Here is a 23,155-nt window from a genome sequence, read left to right on the forward strand (position 1 = left end):
GAGGCTCAAGATCAGACTGGACTTCTATAACAGAACAAAAACCAAACAAGCTAAATTGGGCATCATCAAAATCAGAACTTGGGCATCATGGATATCATGAATGAAGTAATTCACAGGTCAGAGAAGATACTTATAAGCCTTACACTGGACAATGGACTTACATCTAGACTATATAAATTCTTACAACTCAACAATAAAAAGGCAAGCCACTTAAAAAAGAGTAACTCATCGGAATAGTTCACCACCAATGGACGGCCAACAAGAACAAGAACCGCGCTGGATGACATGACTGTCAAAGAAATGCAATCACAAGTGTTGGCGAATATGGGCAGGGAGGCCAACTCCATCCACCACAGTGTGTGTGTGTGTGTGTGTGTGTGTGTGTGTGTGTGTGTGTGTGTGTGTGTGTGTGTGTGTGTGTGTGTGTGTGTGAAAAATGATGCAGCACTTTTGGAAAACAGCCTGGCACTTTGTCAAAAGACCAAACCTTTAAAAAAGTGACCCTATGAATGACAATATGACGACCACCCATACACCTGTGTGTAAAGGTGCACAGAAGCATTATTCATAAGCAAGCACCCACAGGCTGGAAGTAATCCAGATGTCTACCCGCGTGCCTGAATGACAAGGGGCAATCTCTCCCCACAAGAAACCATCAGGCAACCTCAAGGTCCTGAGGCCAGTCACCCCGGGAGGGGGGGGCTGCCTTATAGAAAAGCTGTGGGCTGAAGCTGTGTGTGACTGTCCCTTACAAAGTGCTCAAACAGGAGGAAATCTGCACAGGCAGAAAGTGATTCGATTCACAGATGCCTTAGGCTCGACTGCTGACTACAGACCCAGGACCTCATTGTTGACCCCGACTCCTCGCTCTGGTTGTTCTGATGGATTACAACTCTGCAAAGTCTGAAGCCCAGGGGCTGTTGTGGACCTGACAGAGGAGCTGTGTGGTGGTGTAGAAAAGAAACGTCAGCCATGTGCCCGTCCCCTTTCCCGTGAGAGCCCTGGATGCGGCTTGGGGCGAACTGTGGAAGTGTTGAGAGTGGAACGAGTTCCTGACTCTGGCCATTTCCAGCCTGTATGGCCCGGAGTGCTTTAGTCCTTTGCCTGAAGTCACACAGCCATGTTGGACCCCCAAGTCCACACACAGGACTGTGTGTTGTGCTGCAGCCCTCAGCTCGCGCTGACATGGGACCGGTGGTGGCTGTGCCTTTCCTCCTGCCCTTGGCATCCAATCTGGTGGACTCAGTATGTGACACAAAGGCACTGGGTACCTGGGCCCCAACTCTAGGCTTCTGTGTCCCTGGGGAACCCCTTCATCCTCCTGCCTTTATGGCAGGCAGGAGGAGGTGGCTGAGTCACCACGGGTGTAGGGAGACCTCACACTGGGGTCGCAGGACACTGAATTCCAGCTTTGAGCCTTCCAGCTCTGTCTGTCCTCTTTGGGCCTGGGCCTGGCTGAGGTCACAGCACTGGAATTCCAGGCCTGCTGGGCTGGACAGGGAAGGGGTGGGGGCCCAGGGTGGAGACCCAGGGCAGGGAAAGGCCTCTTTGCTCCACCTCTGCCAGCAGGGGGCGCCCTGCAGGCTCTGGGTGGGGGCACAGATGGGCTCCCGGGCACAGCCCTGACACTGAGAAGCTCAGGACACCTGGCATCCAGCAGCACAGTCTGGCCAGAAGGCTATCACCAGGGGCCACCCACATCTCACCAGCCACTGTGTGGCATGCGCCTGGGGAGCCAGTGGCTCAGGGCCCCTCAGCATCCCATACGTCAGGGAAACCAAGGCCGCAGACAGGCGTGCTAGGGTGGGTCGGAGCCTGCCGCTGGATCTGGCTGGCTCAGACTGGTGGTGTGACTTTGGCAGAAGCTGGGAGAAAGCCCTCTGACCCCAACATCACATTCCTGACCTTTCCTGGCCTTTGAGGGGGTGACAGGATGTGCAGAGGCTTCTGGGCTCCAGGGACCTCTGCGCCATTGTGTCCTTCTCCTCCTATCCGGCAGGGACGTGCTTGTTCACATGGGTGGTCTGTGTCTGTGTGGAGCGCTTGAGGAATTTTGGCTCTGCCAGCTTCTCGGCTGGACACCACACCGACCGGCGCCGTTCCCCCCCACCCCCAGCTGGGGACCCAGAATGTATAAAAGCTGAATCTTTGGGAACAAATTTCAAATGAAGGTCAAATTAAAAGTGGTGATGGGTCCTTGAACCCTGTACACCCAGGGAGGCTGATGTCCTTGTACAGCTTTACTTGTTTTTCTGTGTGTACACGCGCGTGTGTGCGTGTGTACTGGGCTTGAAGTAAGGACCTGGGCGCTGTCCCTCAGCTTTTATACATAAGGCTAGCACTCTATGACTCGAACAACAGCTCCCTTGCAGCTTTTTGGTGGTTCATTGGTGATGAGTCTCCTGAGCTTTCTTGCCTGGGCTGGCTTTGATCCGCAATCCTCCGATCTCAGCCTCCTGAGGATCTGGGATTGAAGGTGTGCACCCCGGTGTCCTTACACTGTCGCCCACGGTGATGGTGGGGAAGAGCAGCCTGTGCCCCACAAATGCATCCTTGGCCTCAGTCAGCATCACAACGCGGGGCAGCGTGGCTGCCATGCTGGCCTGAGGTCTGACTGGCCACCCTGGCCTGGAGATCTGGGCGAGTCCCTGGGCCTGCGGAGACTCAGTTTTCCTGCTATTAAGAACGCCATGTGGTGACATGGGGGATGGGGCTGGGCACGGTGCCAAGGCTGCAATGGTTCTCCTCGCTAATCCTCACAAGTACTTAGGAAGTCCTTCACATGACTGACCAGGAACTTCCGGCAGCCGCCAGCCCCTGCCTCCAGGCTCTGGTGAGGGGCAGCGCCCACCTGGCCCAGCACCACCCCTGGCTCTGCTGTCTCCAACACCAGGAAGTGGCTTCCGGACTTCTACTGAGGCCATGTGACCTTGAGGCCCTCACCCCCTCCTCCCACAGCGTCCACAGTGAAAGCTGGCTTGTGGTCTGCCCACAAGCCAGCGGAGGGGCTCAATATGCACGTAGGAGGCTCCAAATAGCTGCTTCCTGAGGGTCCATTAAGGCACCTGATATGCTCATGAGCACCCCCATGATGGCCCAGGGCTGCTGGAAGGACGTGTGTATGGTAGGACGTGTGTATGGTGTGTGCGCAAACCCATGCGTGAACAGCTCTCAGAGAACCCGCCCCCAGCTACCTGCTCTCCACCTGCATTCTCAGCCAGCCAGTGCCACATTCATGGCTACACCCAGACTGCCCATCCGCCAGAGCTCAGGAGCTCAAGAGACCATATTCTGGGCCGTTCATGGCCAGAAGTCCTTGCGAACTTTCCATCCTGAGCTGGGTGTGGCAGCGCATGCCTGTAATCTCAGTATTTGAGAGGAAGGGATAGGAGGATCATGGTTTGAGGAGAGCCAGGGGAAATAGTGGGAGATTCTGTCTGCAAACGAAATGGAAAGCCAAAGGACTTGAGTTCAATTCTTAGAGCCACAATGTAACAAAAGAAAACCCAAGCTGCCCAGCCTGGTGGGCCCTTCCCGAAGGTGAGCTCAGAGGGGAGGGGAGGGGGGCGGCTGGGTAGAGGTCAGCACTAGAGGCCTGGGGCACCCATCTGCAGGGTTCTACCTGCCAAGATGTGAGGTGGTGTTCTTCTGGCTCAACTTCTCTCTACAGCTGGGGCCCAGAGAGGGACAGCCAAGGTTAGATGTCACGCTCCAAGTCAGCTCAGGTCTCCTGATGCTGGGCTGGGAGCCTTGGTTAGAAATCTGCCTGAGTGAGTCTCATTAAGCCTCATTCCTGATGTGCAGAATGTGGAGATTCCGTCCCTCCCCAGTTGAACACGGGTCACAGGCCCTGAGTATCTGGGGCAAGAAGAGCTTCAGGAAGTCAGGGCTCCGTCGTGGCCTCGATGGGACTGTGTGCTCGGGCTGCGTGGCTGCTCAGGGCTTGCACTTCCCCCTGCCCGCACGTCTGACAGCATCTCACATCCCAAAGCCAATCCTGGAGCACAGTCTTGAAGTATCGGCACACTGTTTCAGGGCGGCCTCAGCCTTTGCTAGGGCTATCAGTCAAAGGCCTATCAATCAAAGGCCCGTGGGGGTGCTGTCCCGCTTCCCGCTGTCGGGAGGAAGAGGAAACTTCAAGTGGCAAGGCCAAGCGGGAGGTCTGCAGGCAATTGGGGGCCACCGAAAGGATCAGGAGACCCCAGTGTCTAAACTGTTCCATGGGGGTGGCGTGGCTCCCACCTGATGAAGCAAGGTGAGTCAGCCGTCACGGATGGAAGCATCTGGAGCCGTGAGCCAGAACAACCCTCCTTCCACCAGTTACCTCATGCTGTCAAAGTAAGCCACAGCTGGCTGGCTCACCCTGACTCTGGAACTTTCCTTCCTGGTTTCTTTTGTGCCGGTCGTGGGGCTTGAACTCCGGGCCTGGGCGCTGTCCCTGAGCTCTTCAGCTCAAGGCCAGCACTCTACCACTTGAGCCATAGAGCCACTTCTGGTTTTCTGGTGGGGTAATTGGAGATAAAGTCTCACAGACTGTCTTGCCTGGGCTGGCTTCAAACTGTGATCCTCAGATCTCAGCCTCATAGTAGCTGGGACTACAGGAGGAAGGAGGGAGTGCTCTGGGCTCCTGGTCCTCTTTGGGGTGCTATGAGGACAGAGGGGGCAGGCGGGGGGGGGATGGCGTCAGAGGCCCCAGGAAGGGCTCAGGCAGAGGGAAGAGGGGGTAAGCACAAGGTGTGTATGTGGGGTTGTTTTGTTTTCTAGTCTCTGAAGGGGAGTCCTTGCTCCAAACCAGTACTACCAACAGTACTTGGATGAACACCACCTTCCTGGGGAGTTTCTAATTCACCATCGACCACACGGGTACTGGGCACTGCAGGGGCACCTGCAAGCCCTGGCCTGGGGGCAGGATCAGACCCCAGGCAGCTGGCCTGCTGTGTGCGTTAGGGAATGCATGCACCCTCTCTGGGCACCCCTCCCCCTGGGGCCACAGGACCCACCCCGGCGTGGTGAAGGCAGCAGTGCCCTGGTAGCCAAGGGTCTGGCCCCTAGCCGGACCCCTAATACTGGTTCTTTAAATGGAGGGGGCGGGGTTTAAGTACATGGTAATTAAGACCTCTACAAAATATTTAGACCACCATGCCCAGGTACATTAATGACTATGCATTTAAATGTTAATGAGCATAATTAGATGAAAGATTACATTCGGGATTGCTAAACCCTCCAGTTCAATTTCACGCATGAGCAGTGGAAGCCAGGACCAGGCAGCTTGGGTGGACTCTGGCCTGTCCTACTGGACGGGCGAGGGAGGGGGAAACACAAAAGCGAAAACTTGCACACTTCCCCCTCTCCCCCCCCCATGCCCTTGGGGCTGTGCTGGGGTCTCCCCCAGAACCTGAAGGCTCTAAGTCCAATCACATGGAACTAACAACACAGGAGCTACAAAAGTTGCTTTAGGGCAAGAAGACGGTCAGGGATGGGTGGTTCACTCGCTACTCAAGAAGCTGACATCTAAGGATCGTGGTTTGAAGCCAGCCCAGGCAGGAAAGTTTGTGAGAGTCTGATCTCCATTTAACCAGCAAAAAAGTGGAGCTCTGGCTCACATGGGAGAGTACCAGCCTTCAGTAAAAAGCAAAGGGAGTTCAAGACCCAGTACACATGCACACCCACCCACGGCGCAGATACAGACACCGCCCCCCCCCCCCCCCCCCACACAGAGGCGCACACACAGAGGCACATCTCGTAGCTGAGCAGGACTGGACCACCTGTCATTAACACAAAGCCTACAGTCACTCAGTCACCACCACCACTCCAGGGGTGACCAGGAGTCAGAGCAGAGAGAGATGTGAGGAATCTGGGTAGATGGGACAAGGTCTGCAGGGCAACAAAGGCTGTAGATGCGAGGGAGACAGGCCCACCTGCCACACTGCATTATTGTTTGAGCCTGGTAATTTAAATACTCACTGGGGTTAGTGCTGGGAGGTGATACGATACATAGGCGCAAGCCTGAGAAGAAGGGGGTGGAGCACATGCAAAGGCCCTGAGGTAGCAGAAGAGTAGGGGCGGAAGTGTTAGGGGAGGGGTCCCAGGGGCTGGGCTGCCTCTTGTGGCTGCCTCACCTTCTAGATCCTGGGTGCTCCCAGGTCACCAGCCCTGCCAGGCTTCCTGTGTCCCCTGCACCTCGGCCTCCATGTCACGTCCCCCTCCACGTTTGCTCCCTCTTCTCTTCCAAAGATGCCAGCCAGGATGCCCCCCTCTGTGGGGAGTCACACAGTAGTGAAAGGGGTCAGCGAGGCCCGGTTGCCTTGCACAGCCTGGCAGCCTGAACGATATACACACAGACCAGCCAGTGGGGCCAGTCCGCAGCAGGCAGGAGGTGACAGTGGCTGGGAAGGAGCTGGGCCGTACTTCAGGGGCTCCGGGCCCACGAGGAACCCCCTCCAATGCCAAGGTGGTGGGGAGGCAGACCGGCGAGGTGTGCCCGGCCCTCACCCGCACGGCACACGCCCGCGCCTCCTTCAGGCATGCTCAGACAGTTTTCCTCCCAAGCTAATGTTTTTCCTGCAGCTCTTTTCTCCCTCTGATGGTTTCGCTTATTTTGCATTTCCGTATTATCTAGCGCCACATGGCCCGAGGCGCAGCTCTGGCATGGGGAAGGTGCTGGACAGGTACGAATGGGTACATGCGATGGGGCTGGGGGGGGCACAGAGGCAGGGTAGGGTTACCCCAGGGGAGTGTGTACACAGCTGGGAGGCCTGGCATAGGGTATGGCACTGTCTGGCCTGCACTGACCTGGAAGCTGGGCAGAGCTGATCGCAGTGGACAGCTGGCCGCGTGTGCCCACTGAAGCCACACCTGCCTGGTATCATAGGCTGGGTATGGGGCCCTGCTGTTCCTGAGATGTTGTGCCCAAAATACTAAGCTCTGGAAGTGGAATCTATCTATCTATCTATCTATCTATCTATCTATCTATCTATCTATCTATCTACATCTTTATTTTTGGAGTTTGAACTCAGGGCTTGCTCAGCTTGCTCTAGGCTAGTGCTCTACCAGTTGAGCCACACCTCTGGCTCGGCATTTTGCTTATTAATTTAGAGATGGAGTCTTACAGACTTCTCTGCCTGTGCTAGTTTTTCAACCACAATCCCCTGGATTGCGGTCTCCTGAGTAGGGAGGGCCGATTCTAGGCGTGAGCCGCTGGTGTCTGGCTGAAAGTGGTATATGCTTTCATGAATGTATTGCTTGATCCGTTTTGTAATGGTGGCAAACTTTGAAAACGCAAGGAGGCGGAGGGCCTGACTCCAAGTTCTCATGGCTGGCCAACACAAGAAAAAGTCGAGCCTTTCCTAAAGGGAATGCAGCAATGGGTGATCAGATGGAGGCGTGGTGGGAAATCTCCCTATGGAAGATTCTAGAGCCACGGGAGGGGAGGGCTGGATGGGAACAACATTATTCTACACTTGTGAGGCTGTGCGGATGCAGGTACCAAACAGCCAGCACAAGCCGAGGCACAGGCCTCCGGAGCCAGCCTCTCCTCCAAAGGACTACTCTGAAAACCAAGTCATCCAACGAATGCATGTCTGACAGGGCCTGTGGATGAATTATGGACGTGCGGGAACTACAAGGGCAGAGGGAATGCGGTCAGCAAACTCCAGACCCACAACCCGCAACAGTGAGCAAAAGAAGGCACAAGGAGGAGCCTGTCCAGGAAGAGACTAAAGCACACATTGCATGCATCTACTCATGTTGTAAGGGTGTGATTTGGATCGTGAATCTAACCGAGAGAAAACAAGTGCATTTCTGAGTGAACGGGAAATCTCAATAACTGCAGAAGGCTTGCTCTTCATTCTGCAGGGGCAGGGGTTTACGCTGATGGATGTGCAGCTGGTGGGGTGCCTCTGGGGCTCGCTTTGAGGTCACATGTGGACTAAGGATCAAATCCCCATGGGCTGAGGAGCATGCTTGGGATCTGTCATTTCATGGACTTTTCTAAGTGATGGAAAACTTCCATGAAATAAAGCTGGGCCACTGAGGTCTGCGGAGGCTCCCTGCCCCTCACCCCCCCCTGCCCCGGCTCCCTCCCAGTGTCTCTGCCTTTGGCCCACATCTTCGGGCAGCGGTAGCTGTCCTGTCTGCGGGGCCCTTCTCGCTGGGTGTGCTTGGGCTGGGGCTCTGCTCTCCAGCGCCGGCCCCACTGGGGGCCGCTGGGTACATGCCCGGCTTCTTTTCCTTCCTTTCCTCCCAGGGCCTCGGGACTGTGGTTCCCTCTCCCACCCCACCCCATTTATCAGCAGGACCCTGGGTTTGGAGGGAGACGTGACCGGTGCCCACATGAAGGGCACATGCAGGGCCACTGTGAAGTCCTCCACCTTTGCTGGGCTCAGGATGGGTGGTGGGAAGGCAGCAGGCGCCCAGCTCATCTGGGGACCTGCAGGCTGGCTGAGCGCTGAGTCTGAGCAGGAGGCGGGAGCAGAAGGAAAACAGGAAGCGGGTGGAATTGGCCAGACAAACCACGTGGTGACAGGACAGAGGGCCTGGGACACCTCGGGGCTCATGGGCCCACAGTGGGCATCAAGGACTGGGAGACCAGAGCAATCAGGACAACAGCAAACCCGGATCTGAGAAGGCGACGTAGACCGGGCACCAGGCACTGCTGCAGGGCTGGTGGGACCTGGAGCCCCAGGGCAGACACCTAACCTCTGCTCTATGATCCTGTCTGACTCAAAGGATATTTTTGTTTATTTTTGGCAGTGCTGGGCTTTGAACTTGGGGCCCCAAGTTTGCTAGACAGATGTTCTACCACTTGAGACATGGTCCTGTTATTTTTCAGGTAGGGTTTTATGTTTCTTTGCCCAAGACTAGCTTCTGTGCTAGCTTAATCTCCTCTATGTCTCCTGCATAGGTAGGATGGCAGACGCAAACCACCACACCTTTATTTGTTGAGATGGGGTCTTGCTTAACTTTTGGAACCAGGATCCTCTTGATATTTGCCTCTTAAGTAGTTGAAATTACAGGTGTGAGCTACCATGTCCAGCCTGACACAAGGTGATTTGAGAATCCCACAAAATAACCCTTGTGGTACCTTTGCAAACAATCGTCCATCCCTATAACAGACATCATCACCCCTTCTCAGAGATAACCTGCTTATCCTTAATAACCTAATGAGCCTGGATTACAGGTGGGTAAGGCAAGGCTCAGAGGGCTTGAGTGACTCCCCTGGTTCTCCATCAGGACGCACTGTAACCCTGCGGCCTGAAGCCACCTCTCAGCTTGCAACTCGTTCCTGCGTGAGGCTGGCATTGCAGGGTCCAGAACTGCACCTGGGATCCAGACTCCAAAATGGCGACTGTGAGTGGGTGAGCTTGGCTTCCGGTATGAAATGAGAGTGGAATGCCACAAGCAGTGGCCAGCCTTCAGGCCCCAGTCTTACAACACACCTGGCTCCCGAGATCTTCCTGAAGTTCCATGGGCAGTTCCCATATTAAAAAGGAAGGGTGCTTGCCTGGCATGGGGGGGGTGTGCCCACCATCCCGGTTACTCAGGAGATGGACATCATGATGACTGCAGTTCTAGACCAGCCCCGGCAAAAAGTCTGCAAGACCCTATCTTGACCAGAGAGGCAGAGAGCATGGTGGTGCACACCTGACATTCCAGCTAGAACAAGAAACATCATTAGGCAGATCAAGGCCTAGGCCAGCTGAGTCAAAAAGAGAGACTCTATCTTAAAACTAACCAGTACAAAAGGGGCTTGGCTGGAGGTATAGCACAAGTGGTAGAGCACCTGCTAGCAAGAGCAGAGCCCTCCTGAATCTAAACTCAGTACCACCAAGAGGAAAAAAACAACACAACAGGAGCCCAGCAGCAGGAGCCTGTCACCTGCCAATCCTCGGTGACACAGGGCCTCCGGCCTTCTGCCCTGGAGCTGCTCCACAAGGGTTCGTGGAGGAACAGGGGTGCGCTCCGTCCCAGAGGCCAGCAGCCCAGCGGGGCGGGGAGGGCGGCCCTGCTCCTTGCCAGCTGCCCAGGACTCTACCACAGGGACCCCCACCCCAGTGCCTGGCTCCAGCCTCGCCCCTAACTTCCTGGGTTGTCACCCAGAGTCCTGTGGGCAGGGGCTCGCCCTAGAAGCAACCATGGGGTCAATAGTGACCCCCTGGCCCGCCCAGGCACGCCCCTCCTTTCCACGTCGTGTTCTTTCCTTCCTACTCTGCCCCAGGCCACACTGTGAGCCTACTTTAGTGGTTTACTGTTCTGTCTGCATGGGCTCAGCAACCCCCCCTTGAGCCCCACAGAACAAAAGCCATGGGGCATCACCCCCTCACCCCCTGGGCAGCCAGCCCCACCCCCCCAATATTATCTGATGGGCAAAGAAAGGGATGAGATACCATCCTCCCACAAGGTGGGGGGGGGAGGGGGGAGGTCACAGAGCCACAAGACGGGACCGGACCAGACCAGTCCAGCCCAGCCCCAGCCTCTCTAGCCCCTACCCAACTCCATCCAGTCAGGACCAGGGGAGGGAAGGGTCTCTTTCTCTCTTACACACACATTATGAAGGGAAGTGCCTTGCAATGTGGGGACCCAGAGCCTCTCAGCCCTAAGCAAGAAAACTACTTCTGAGCTACGACTACGGCCCCTGCTCTCTGTGTGTGTGTGTGTGTGTGTGTGTGTGTGTGTGTGTGTGTGTGTGTGTGTGTGTGTGTGTGTGTGTGTGTGTGTGTGTGTGTGTGTGTGTGTGTGTGTGTGTGTGTGTGTGTGTGTGTGTGTGTGTGCGTGTGTGCGTACCAGTTCCAGGGCTTGAACTCAGGGCCTTATGGTCTTCCTTGGTGTTTTCACTCAAGGCTGGCACTCTATCATTTGAGTCACAGTTCTGCTTCCCGCTTTTTGGTGGTTCACTGGAGATAAAGAGTGTCACAGAATTTCCTAGCCTGGCTAGTTTCAGACTGGATCCTCAGATCTCAACCTCCTGAGTAGCTAGGATTACAGGTGTGAGCATCTCGGCCTGTGGTTTTGACCTGTGAATGCTCACTGTGAGGCTCTCGGGCTGGCCAGCATGTGGGTTTGTCAGATCACCTGACCTCCAGGTCTCTGCACTGGGGGATGTGCCTGAGCACGGCTTGGGACCCCAGAACTCAAGGCTTAGCTATCTGCTGAGCTTGGAGCCTCAATCCACAGCCACCCCACATCAGCTGTCCACTGCCCAAGACCCAGCAGAAAAGGGAAAGTGGAGAAGGCTCTGGGCCCCAGGGTGCCCCCCCCCCCCCAGGGACACAGGATGGCAGTTTCTTGGCTACTAGGTTCAAACAGTTGTCATTGGGTTAAAAATTCCACCCAGGAGGAAAGAAGGGCGGAGGCAGGTGGACAGGTGGCTCCTGCCTGGTGGCTGCCTTAGAAACACTGGCCGAAGTCTGCAGGGAGTCGGGCTGGGCTCCTGGAGACCTGGCTGGTGCTTAGCAACATCTGTGGCACAGATCACAGATACGCACGTCTGGAGAACGCCCGTCCGTGGTGGTTCAGAACATGCCTGCACCATGTGTGCTAGTCTGTGCTGAAAAGCTCCTTGCGTTGGGTGAGGCAGGGTGGTGGTACCTGTTTCCCAGGCCAGGGTGGGGGGTGGTTATCTCAGTCTCCCAGGCTGGGGGGTGGTCTCAGTACCTTACTATCCAGTCCTGGGGGGGGGGGAGACAAGGCATGGTACCGCACTCTCTCAGGCTGGGCCTATACACCTTTACCTCTGGACCTCATGCAGAAGGACCACGGCTGCTGTTATCTGCAGTGACTGGCAGGAGCTGCAGGTACCTGGCTCATGTCCTGCACAGAGCCTGGGCTGGGAATCTGATGGTCCCACCTCTCCAGGTAGGAGAGATAATTATGACCCACTTCCTAGAGAAGGAAACTGAGGCATGGCCCCCATGAGACCTGCTCAAAGTCACATGACCAATGAGTACTGGAGGCAGCATTTGAACACCCAAATCTAGTGAAACAAGGAGTCCCCAAGGACAATTGTGCAAGGCAGACTGGGGGAAAGAGACACCTTCCTGTCTCTTCCAAGACCTAGAGGAGATGTGCCAGACGCCCACTGCCTGGGTACCCAGACCAGGGACTCCACAGCTGGGCTCATCTGAGTCTCAGCTCCCCAGAAGGAGATGGCTGTCTCGGAAGTGACAAGCTCACATTGGAAGAGGGAAAGTCACGGGTCCAAGATAGAGGCAGGTGCAGGTGGTAATCCCAACGACTCAGAAAGTCTGAGATCTGAGGATTGTGGTCTGAGGTTGGCCTGGCAGAATAATCCCAGGGAGTCTTATCTCCAAATGGCCACTGAAAAGCTGAAAGTGGAGCTGTGGTTCAAGTGGTAGAGCACCAGCCTTGAGTGAAAAAGCCAAGCAAGAACCCTGAGTTCAAGCTCCAGTAAGGGCTCCAACAACGGTGCGGGTGTATGGGGGGGGGTGGCAGAGTAAGACTGGCCTGCGGCCCTGGAGGGTTCTCTCTACTATACTTAATGTGCAGAGCAGACAACTACAGAGCCGAAGACACCATTGCTGCAGCCTAGATAACGAAGTATCCGGGACTCCCAGACCAAGTGGATTCTGGGATACTCCCCAAACATCCTGAGATGCTGGGCCTCTCCCATGTGACAGCCAACAGCACCCAAGCCCAGGCGCAGAACTCAGGCCTCCCCTCACCCCCAGGGGAAGACAGCAGCACCAGCAGGTGCATGGAGCCCAGTCCAAACCAGCTCTGCCCTCCTGGCCCTGTGGCCCTGGGCATCCTCCTGTACATCTTGGTCTTTGGATGAGGAGATTTTGTTTCTTTTTTGTGTGTGTGCCAGAGCTGGGGCCTGAACTCAGAGCCTAGATTCTGTGCTTTAAGGTTTTAAGGCTGACACTCTACCACTTAAGCCACAGCTCCACTTACTGCTTTTTGTTCTCCTCCTTTAACAAAGAAACTGAGGCCAGAGAAACATCTGCCTCACCCTGATCAGTGATGGCCTCACTGGCTCAGACTGGAGCCCAGGTTCCCGAGCCTGGGCCACATCTGAAACCACTTCTTTATCTTTCTCTGCAGAGACGTAGATGACCTGGGCTGAGTGATCTTTGGCACTGAGGGGCAGAGCCCAGGGCTCCATACTTCCACCAACTCCCCCCACCGGTGCTGGCTTAGGACAACCTGAGCAGCCCTGCTGCTTCCCAGAGGCTCCAGGGAGTGACAAAAAAACAAAACCCCAAACCCTCACCCACCCCCGCACCCCCTCAAAAAAAAAAAAAAAACACACACAAAAAAGCCCTTACACACAGGCAGCTCACACCTGTAACCCTAGCTACTCAGGAGGCTGAGATCTGAGGATTGTAGTTCAAAGCCAGCCTAGACAGAAAAGTCTGAGAGACTCTTTATCTCTCCAATTATGACCACAAAGCCTGAAGTACAGCTGCAGTTTAAGTGGTAAAGTACCATCCTTAAGCAAAAAAGCCAAAAACTCGAGGCTCTGAGGTCTAGTACCAACACACACACACACACACACACACACACACACACACACACACACACACACACACACACGCACACACGCACACCCTCTCTTATAGTTCTAGGGGGTCAGAGGGTCAGAGTCTGGTTAAAGAGTCTCTCTGGGCCAAAGTCAGAGTGTCGGCACAGCTACATTCCTTCCCAAAGCTCCAGGGGAGGGACCAGTTTCCTTCCTGTTGGTTTGTAGAGGACCTGCACCCCTTGGCTCCTGGCCTCTTCCATCTAGGCAGCAGGGCTATCAGTGGAGATCTCCAAATCCCAATCACGGTAGTCTCAGTCTGAAGTCTGAGCCCCACAGGTACAGCCACAGCCCCTTCCTTCCCCTCCCCACCTCTTACAGCACCTCTGTAGTCACACTGGGCTAAGGATAATCTCAGATAATCTCCAAATCTCTAAATCCTTAATCGCATCTGCAAAGCCCCTTTTGCCACTGGGGGTGGCATATTCATAGGTGCCAGGGTTACTCAGTGGACAGTTTTGGGGTGCTGTGTTTCGCCTACCACAGGCAGGGGGTATTGTGCCCACTCCACTGGTCCCTGGGAGCCCAGACCAGAGAGTGAGCAGGGCTGGTGGCATCCAAGAGCAGGGCTAGGGGGAGGCCTGGGCACCCCGTGCCTCCAGTCCCGGTTTGTGTGCACTTGGGCCCCATCCCTAAGCTTCTTCTGGTTCCTCGAAGCTCAGAAAGCCTCCTAAGTTCTAAAAATACCACCCCACTGCTAAACAAACACCAGGCCTCTCATGAAATACAGCAATAACATAAAAGACCTGGCAAGGGGCTGCGGGAGATTGCGATCTCCAAGTGTTCAGGGTAGCTCCTTCCCCAGCCAGGAGCACGCAGCCAAAACCATTTCCTACGTCCTCCAGGAACCCCAGGCCAAGGTCAGGCTCTGGATGTGGGCCAAGGCCTGCCTAGGGCTGCAGGAAATGAGGGACAAGAAGTAAACAAACATTCGTGGGCTGCCCTCCCCTTCTCCTTCAAAGCACCCCACAAACTAAGCATGAGTAAGTATCCTGTCTCATGGAAAAATGAGGGAAGACCCAGAGAAGTGAGGTAACTCTCCCAAGGCCACAGAGTAGTAAGAGTGGAGAGTCCACCTGACTTCAGGACCAATGTTTTTCTTTCTTTATACAAACAACCGCTAAGTCTAACACGGGGGCTTGACAAGCCTGTTCCCCTGCCCCCACCCAGGGGTCCGTTCCTGTGCTGTCTCTGAACTTGATAACCTGGGCCTGGAAGAATTGTCAACATTGTTCCATGCCTCCATTTCCCCATCGAAAGTACAGCCAATAAACCCCCTTCTTGAGGAGTGTGAAGATTTAAAACTTAATTCAGGTGCAGGCTTTGGAATGTCTCATTTGAGCTGCCACACCATCAGGAAGTCAGTCAGTTAGCAGCCAGGTGGGGTGGGGGTGCTCACCTCCCCCTGTCTCATGTTGGCTGAGGAGCTTACGGGGTGGCTCTAGCCCTTGTTGGGGACCTAGCAGGCCAGGACTGAGGACTGGAAAATAGCCAAGGCCAGCCGCTCTTTGGGTCCCAGAGCCAAACTTTGATTTCCTGTCTGCCTCATTCCAAAACAAACCACTTTAAACCAGGCTTGCTACTGGACCAGGACTTACTGTGTGCCTGGGCGCAGGGGCCCAAGTGTCCCACAGCAGTACAGATCAAATGCCTCCACCTTAAGGAGCTGTGTGGTTAATTGACTTTCCCAATGCCACATAGCAACCAAGTGTCCAGGCTGGGCCCTCCCCATGTCAGTCCTGTGGGCCACATTGGGCCCCGGTGCCAGGTCTGGTCAGCCCAGGAGGTTCTGAGGCCTGTGGAAGACCCCTGCCCAGTCTGGCTGTCCATCCCAGGGGACAGCCCGGGGGGTTGCCCATGTCCCCAGAGGCCACCCTGAGGATCCATGAGCTACTCTCTGCATGGATTGCCTGGCCTCCTGGGGCTGGAAGAACTCAAATATAGAAACTCCTCAGAACTCCTGACAATATGGTGGGAAGATGAGGGCTGGAGCCGAGTCACCAGAGCAGGAAGGGGGCAGGGCAGCAAGAGCTCTGGCAGGATCTCTCTGAGCCCAGGCTATGCAGCAGAGGAACCTCCGTTCTCTGGGATGCAGGGAATGCTGGGAGAGAACATTCACGGTAGCAGGCTCAGCCAAGCGTGGAGGTACCTGGGGAATCAGGAAACGCAGCCTGTGTGACCTGGCTCTCAGAGGAGAGAGGGCAAGGAGGAGGCCAGTGGGGGCAGTGGGGGGGGGGTGTTGGACACCATGCCTGGGTATGGACACAGGATTGGGACGGCTGACCAGGTGGGGTGTCTCAGAGACCCTCCATTCTCCAGGGCACAGGAAGAGGGTGGTGTGGGGCAGCTGGCCCTCGGCCATGGCAGAGGACATACATGCGCACACACGTACTTGCTCTGATCACATCTCTGTGTTCGCTGAGTGCGTGGCTAGCTACAAGTTCCTCCCAGGGTTGGGGACCTCCAGCAGGGAGCCAGTGGCCTTCCTGCCATGCCCTGCACCCCATGAACTCGGCATACTCACACCAGGCTGGCCCCTGTGCTGGGGCCCATGGTTCCAAGATGGCTGAGTCACCATCTCTCCTCTGAGACAGCCATACACCCAATAGGTTAAAATCCCGTTTGTCAGGACTTGGGGAGAAAGCAAAGGTGAGTCATCACCCCGCCCCCCCGCCTGGATGGGGGGAGGGGCCTGGGACGCCAAGGGTGGAAAGGCTGAGCACCTGTGCTGTCTGCACAGCAGATCTGCTGCCCAAGTGGACTGGGGATGCATGCTAGCTCCCAAGAAGCCTAGCAGAGAGGCCTGGGGGCTGTGGAGGGCTGCGGGCTAAGGCTGGCACCACTGTCCACAGGCAGGCTCCCCTCAGCTGCAGGGGACAGGCCTGGGATGAGCAGGCCTGAGGGTTTCCAAACAAGCTGGAGATCCACACTGTGGAACTTGTGAGGTTTAGAGGTGGCCAGCAAATTCAAAACTGGGGTGAGCCAGGAGTCAGTGTCTCACACCTGTAATGCTAGCTGAGAAAGAAGCTGAGACCTGAGGATCACGTTCAAAGCCAACCCAGGCAAGAAAGCCCCTATTTCCAACTAACAAGCAAAGAGCCAGAAGTGGAACTGTAGTTCAAGTGGTAGAGCGTGTACACACACGTACACACACACACACACACACACACACACACACACACACACACACACACACACACACACACACACTATAGACTCGAGAAAAACAAGGCAATGGTCAGATCTTTTGGGGGCCTGTAACAAATAAAGGTGGATGTGAACCAGAGGCGGACACCCAGGGCATTTGGGGTGGGTAATAGAAGCTTCTGGAAAGGGGCACATGGAGACATGAGGTAGGAAGCAGAGGGGCAGAATTGGGGATGGAGCTTCAATTGAGGCCCTGGATGCTGGCACTCACCCTGCTTTATTAACAGTGCAGGGGACAGGGTGGGCTTGCCACTCCTCACCTCCTCATAGTAAACGGTACAGACCAGAAGGATACCTCCAAACTCCTGGCTTAAGGACATAGCCCAGGGGGAAAACCCCAAACTCCTAGCCTAAGGGACACCAATACTAAGCAATGGGTGCCAGGCCAGCTCTGCAGACAACACCTGCAGTCTGGAGAAAGAAACTTTCATATGCTGAGCACTTTGCTGGACACAGCGGTGCACCAGCCACATGGTGCTCACTGCCATGCCTGGCATAGCCCATCCCAGAGCCAGGAACAACAAGGCTTAATAAGTTGAAAGCCACCACAAGTGTCAGGCAGAGAAAAACGTCAGTGCATTGTCTCCTTCTGCCCCCGGGAAGAATCCAAGGCCCAAACACCTGGGACCCACGGCTCCGAGGGCTCCAGCACTGAGCTCAGAAATGGCTTGTTATACATGGTCTCAAGGCATGGCTGCCTAAGTGGGGGACTTGGGCTCCGAAGGTCAACAGAAAGCAGCAGGCTTCCAGCTCTGGGGGTGGGGCCGTCCCAGCCACAGGGATGACTTCCGGCACCCACATTCCTTCAGCTCCAGGGTGGGAGTGGAGAAGACTGACAGCTGGGCTGCAAGGGATCCACGCCACACACTTCCAGAGGCTACAAGTCCAAGGTCATGGGGCCAGGTTCAAGCCCAAGGTCACAGGATCCGGCTGCAAGCCCAATCAAGGTCACAGCGTCAGGTTCAAGTCTGAGGTCTGGGAGTCTGCACACCAGTTCCTGCCAAGGCTGGTCTGGCACTTCCACAGATGGTGTCTTCATCTCCTTCAACAAAGCCATCAGTCTGGTGGGCCTCATGTTAAAAGAACTTGCAAAGGCCCTGTTTCCAAATGAGGTGCTGGGGGCATCACTGGGGGTGGTCCACACAGATCCCGAATATCCCCAGCCCTTCTTTCCGCTTCCCTCTTTTCAGGTGACCAGGAAGGGAGCAGGTTCTGCTACCGGCTCCCACTGTGATGAGCTGCATCAGCACAGGCTCCAAGCAACAACCCACAACACGGGTCTTCAGAGCCAAAAGTTGCTGGTCTCTACATTTTGTCGTGAAGACGAAAGATGCGTAGGTGCACAATTCCTAGCACACCGTAGCCAGATGCACAGTACCACAGTTTATGGTAGCCAGGCATGTAGTACCAAGATACACATCAACGTGATGCACAGTAAGTCCTGAGGCACACAGTACCTAGGGGCAGTCCCTCGGAACCACAGTCATCCTCTCCCTGTGAGGATGGGAGGTGGTCAGGCCTCTCTGGGCACCAGGGTCTGCCTGTGAGGGGCTGCGCAGTGCTGGGACTCCGAGAACAGCTCCCTCCTCTTCCAGCCCCACCTTGTCCACACCTGTAGTTAAACCACAGGGCAGAGCCACGATAGAGTATAGAGCGCAGTCTGGCGTAGATCCTCTGCTGTGGAGCTGGGGGAGGCGATGGCTAATGTTTAACCAGAAGCTGCCCTGGACTGGAGGCTGGCACGCTCTGCCTCTCTTGGCACACCTCCACAAGGCAGGTCTTGCTGCATCTCGCCGACACAGCTTCTAATCCAGACGAGCACGGGTGCTGCCTGCCAAAGGCCCGGTCTGTCCCGAGAACACAGATGGTTAACTCTGGCTGGACCCACAGGCCAAATCCAGCACCCACTGGTCTCTATAGTTTTCCAGGGACACAGCCTCGCCCTTTGTCTACTGCTCTCCAAGGCTAGCTCTGGGCAGCAGTGTCGAGCGGATGCAGACAGGTTGGCCTGTAAATACAGGCTGCGTGGTTCTGCTGCCGGCACTTGCTAACAACTGCTCCCAAGTGTTCGGTGTGCAGTGGGGCAGATGGAGGGGTAAACTACTGTTACCAGCAGGGACCCCTGACTCCAGAGCTCAGAGGAGGCACACATGTACCCCCAAAGACATGGCTGCAGCCCATCTTTCCCAAACCCTTGTCCATACAGCCCTAACTATGGTGGCCAAACCAGGCCAAGAACAGCTCTTGTGGACTAGGTGGCTATCAGTGGGCTGACCCCTAGCCCACATAGACAGGAAGAACGTGAATAATAAAGGTCCAGGAGCGATGACACAACCTATAATCCTAGCTACTTGGGAGGCAGAAATCAAGAGGATCATGGTTTTAGGCAAAAAGTTATTTGAGAACCTCATCTCAACAAAACAAGCCAGGCTTGGTGAGTCACATCTATAATTACATCCATACAGAAGTCATAGGATTGCAGTCTCAGAACCTGACATCTAGTGGAAGGCCTGCCACATGAGTCTGAGCTACAACTCCCAGAAGTGACAGCAAAATGAGGTGGTAATGGGCCTTCTATGCCTATGAGTCCATTCAGGGGAAACGGGCACTGTGCCTCCAGGTAGGCAGAGGCCGTGTCCCCACACCGTCCCTCCAGGCTGATACAGAGGCCCCTGTGATTCCCTCATGGCCCCAGGCAAGCTCATGAGCTGCTTGGAGTCCACCAAACAAGAAAAGGGCAGGTAGGGCTTTCTTCGATTTGCTGCTTTTTACTTCAAACATTCATAGAGGCAGGATCACTGCACAGGAGGGGTTTCCTACCTGCAAATGAGAACCAATATCTCCCAGCACTGGGCAGTGCTGTTTTAAGTTCCAGAGCTGGACTGAGGAGTGCCAGGAACAAGCATTGCTGTTCACCTAGGGACCACTCGCAATTCACCCTTCCACGGCCGTCAGTGTGAGTTATTACTGTGCTTCTGCCTGTCCTGGTCCACGGGCGACCCCCACAGTCCCCACAATGGCTGCCTTGACCTCTTCCCCTCCCCCACCACCCCGATCCGGCACCCAGGAGATGCAGAGGCATGCCCTAAGTTCTGATCCTCCTTTCTTCTGAAGGGTTCCTTTGTCAGCTGGGGTCTATCATGACATGGTAAGTTTAGATGACCCCAGCCAGCTGTTAATACCTCAATCCAACTCCTGCCTGTGTGATAGGGCATCCATCCCTTGCTATAGCTATAGTACCTGGCTGGTGGTTCCTAACTCCCTGTCCCCCCAGAGTGACCGATCATCTCCCATCCTCCCTTTCTGTCTTTGTGCAGGGCCCCTTCTAGACCCAGGAGAGCCTGGGTCCTTTGGTCTGCACATCTCCTCATGTCTTCCAGCCCAGCCTTGCTCAGGGAGGACAAGATGTTCCGGTCACACTTGGTTGCTTTCCACTGCCCAGACCTGGAACCTTCCCCTCACCAGATCCCTGGCTCCTCCTTGGGGGGCGCCGGTGTGCATGGTGCCCCAGCGTCTCTGCCTCCTGGCGCTCCCCACAGGCCCCCATGGCTGTCCTTCCCAGGTCCTGGGTCCACGCAGATCTCTACAAGCACTCAGTATGTGGCTGCAGATGGAACTATAGGGGTAGAAAGAACTGCATACGGCATGTGCATGTTCCCACCCCCTAACCAGTACAGGGTAACAGAGGACAGCACGAAGCGTATACTGTCCTCAGAAAGAGATGTGTATGGCCTGTGCTCAGAGTAATAACTTGCTGCACTGGGCATTACACCTCCTCCTGCGATGACTTCTGGTGCACAAAAGTGGGAGGAAGACACTGCAATGTGGTACAAGGGACATGGGTTCCTGAGGATGTAGGATGTTCCTGGGATGGGAGTCCTGAAAACAGGGATCCTGGGGATGACTGTACTACAGACACACACATGCATATGCACACATACAGGCACAGTGCTGCAAACCAGGGCACTGGCACCTCCCATGGAGTTGGAATCTTCTCCATTCTGTAAGGCTCCTCCCTGCCAGCATATCCTAGAAGACAATGCTACAAATCTACTTCTTGGTTCTATTCTACAGTAACAAAGTTAACTCCAGCCAAGCAAGTATCATGGTTTAAAGCCAGCCCAGGCAGGAAAGTCTATGAGACACTTATCTCCAATTAACTTGCAAAAAGCTACAAATGCAACTGTGGCTCAAGTGGTAGAGCGCCAGCCTTGAGCAGAAAAAGTCAAACAAGAGCATGAGGCCCTGAGAGCAAGCCCCTGTATCAACACACACACACACACAGAGGCATTGAGAGCAAGCCCCTGTATCAACACACACACACACACACACACACACACACACACACACACACACACACACACACAGAGAGAGAGAGAGAGAGAGAGAGAGAGAGAGAGAGGCATTGCTGAACCTTTTTCAGGCTAGGACAAAATCAAGAAAGGACTATTTCTGCCAACCACCACACATAAAGGGAGGCCATGGGCAGCTGCCCAGCTTGCTCACTGCTCTAAGGTGCCTGGTGGGTGAGCTGGTGAGGGAAGAATGCATCTGGCATTGTTTGTTTATGGCACAGATGCAGCTCCCCTGCTAAATCCTGCAGTAGAGACGGAGTCACTTGCCAGTGCCACAGCCGGCCGGCCCACTCACCCGAGACCACTGCAAAAGAACATAGCTTCCTCCATATCTACAAAGAGGATGCCTTGACTTATTTTCACAAAGACTCTCGTCAATAGCTACAGACAGGCGTTCACACCTACAACACATACTGGCTACAGGTGTTCACACCTACAGCATGCACTGACCAGAGGTATTTATACCCATGCGAGCACTGGCCAAGGGTGTTTAAACCTACAGCACACACTGGCCACTGGGCTACAGTATGTGAGCCGCGGAGGGGGCTATGGACAGGACTGTGCTGGAGGACCGAGATGCGATTTCAAAACCTACAATCCTGTGTCAGAAACTGAGAGTGGACGAGAGGATCCCACTGAGCATCTGGGATGAGGGCTAGGTCCTAGCTGAGCCTGAGGGCTCCTCTGGGCCTCTCTTGGACCCCACTGCTCCAGCCTCGGGGAATCTGACCCTCAGGAGCAAGGGCTACCCTGGACACCCTGGGGCTGAGGAGGACGGACGCCTGGGTGCTGTGGGCCAGGGCCTCAGGTGCTCGTGGAGGTCTCTGGAGGAGGGGATACCAGCCTCTTCTACCTGCAGCCTGGCTCCTGGGTTGTCACTGGGGATGTGTTCCCCTCCGCGCTGCGCCCCACTCCATCATGGTATTGCAACACTTTCTGAGACGCCCATGCTCTCTCTCATGGTCCAGTGCCGTAAAGAACAGTGTGGTCTGTCATGCCCTGATAGATCCTGGCACCCGGTGCTTGGGCAAGTGACCTTGGGGCATGCAAGGAACAGAGGAAAGCGGGGAACGAGGGGTAGAGACCTGCTCCTGTGGGGCGGGATGGGGGGGCAGCTACTTCCTCTTCACCTCTCCCTCTACCATCAAGGATGGCTGCCCCGCACCTGTCCAGCTCACGTCCTGTGCCTGTGCCCAGCTTCAGGTCCAAGTTTATCCCCTGCTGTCTAGAGCTCTTAACAAAGCTGTTTCTCCACTCCCAAGCCCCGCCCACTCTGAGCTTAGTGACAACATTGTAATGACTGCCTTTAGTGTTTGATAAACAGCTATTTAGTAATCTAACCTCTCAAGAGAATGCTTCAGTCTCAACCACAGGTGGCAAATAACCGCAGGGCTGAGTTAACACAATCCCATGCTATCAATGGGGTTGGAACAGAGGTTCTGTGACCTGCCCATGTTCAAGGTCAAGCAAGATTTGCAGCATCCTGAGCAACCTTTCTCATCCCTAGAAACTTCTGCTTCCTGCTAGGATAAGCCTTGGAGTGAATTTCTGAAAGCCAAGGTTATGTGTGTCTCTGTGTCTCTGAGTGTGTGTGTGTGTGTGTCTGTGTCTCTGAGTGTGTGTGTGTGTGTCTGTGTCTCTGAGTGTGTGTGTGTGAACACAGGAAGGGTAGGATAGTGTAGCAACTCCCGAACCACCCGGAAGTGCCTTGCTGATGGCAGTGTCCAGCCCTGCTGGGCTCACTCACCCATGTCCTTTCTTTTGGGAGACTTGGAGGGAGCCCAGAGCCTGGTCTTGCCTCTAACCAGGGCTGCATGGGACCCAAGGTGAGCAGTGTAACCTGCTTGCACTTTTGGTCTTCAAAAGGAAGGTCAAAGGGTCTTGGCCAATGTGGAGAGCTGGTAAGATACCGTTTTCTCAACTGGTTGATGGTTTTCCTGGGAACTTGGGCTGAACACAGGGCCACTGAGGGCAGTCCCCCTCCCCCCCTGTGGTCCTCCTCCTCCCCTCTCCTCCCAAGGAAGGGTCTCCAGCTACCCAGCGCTTCAGTGGG

The 23,155-nt window shown here is 55.2% G+C and overlaps 1 protein-coding gene across 3 annotated transcripts in view; it reads right to left on the minus strand.

The window, feature by feature from the left end:
• Window positions 1–23,155, minus strand: part of Kazn (kazrin, periplakin interacting protein) — a 502,475-nt gene that overhangs the window by 9,887 nt on the left and 469,433 nt on the right. The window lies entirely within an intron of this gene.

The sequence above is a fragment of the Dipodomys merriami genome, unplaced genomic scaffold (genome assembly GCF_024711535.1).
Source record: "Dipodomys merriami isolate MVZ:Mamm:240054 unplaced genomic scaffold, mDipMer1.0.p SCAF_28, whole genome shotgun sequence".
Classification (NCBI taxonomy): domain Eukaryota; kingdom Metazoa; phylum Chordata; class Mammalia; order Rodentia; family Heteromyidae; genus Dipodomys; species Dipodomys merriami.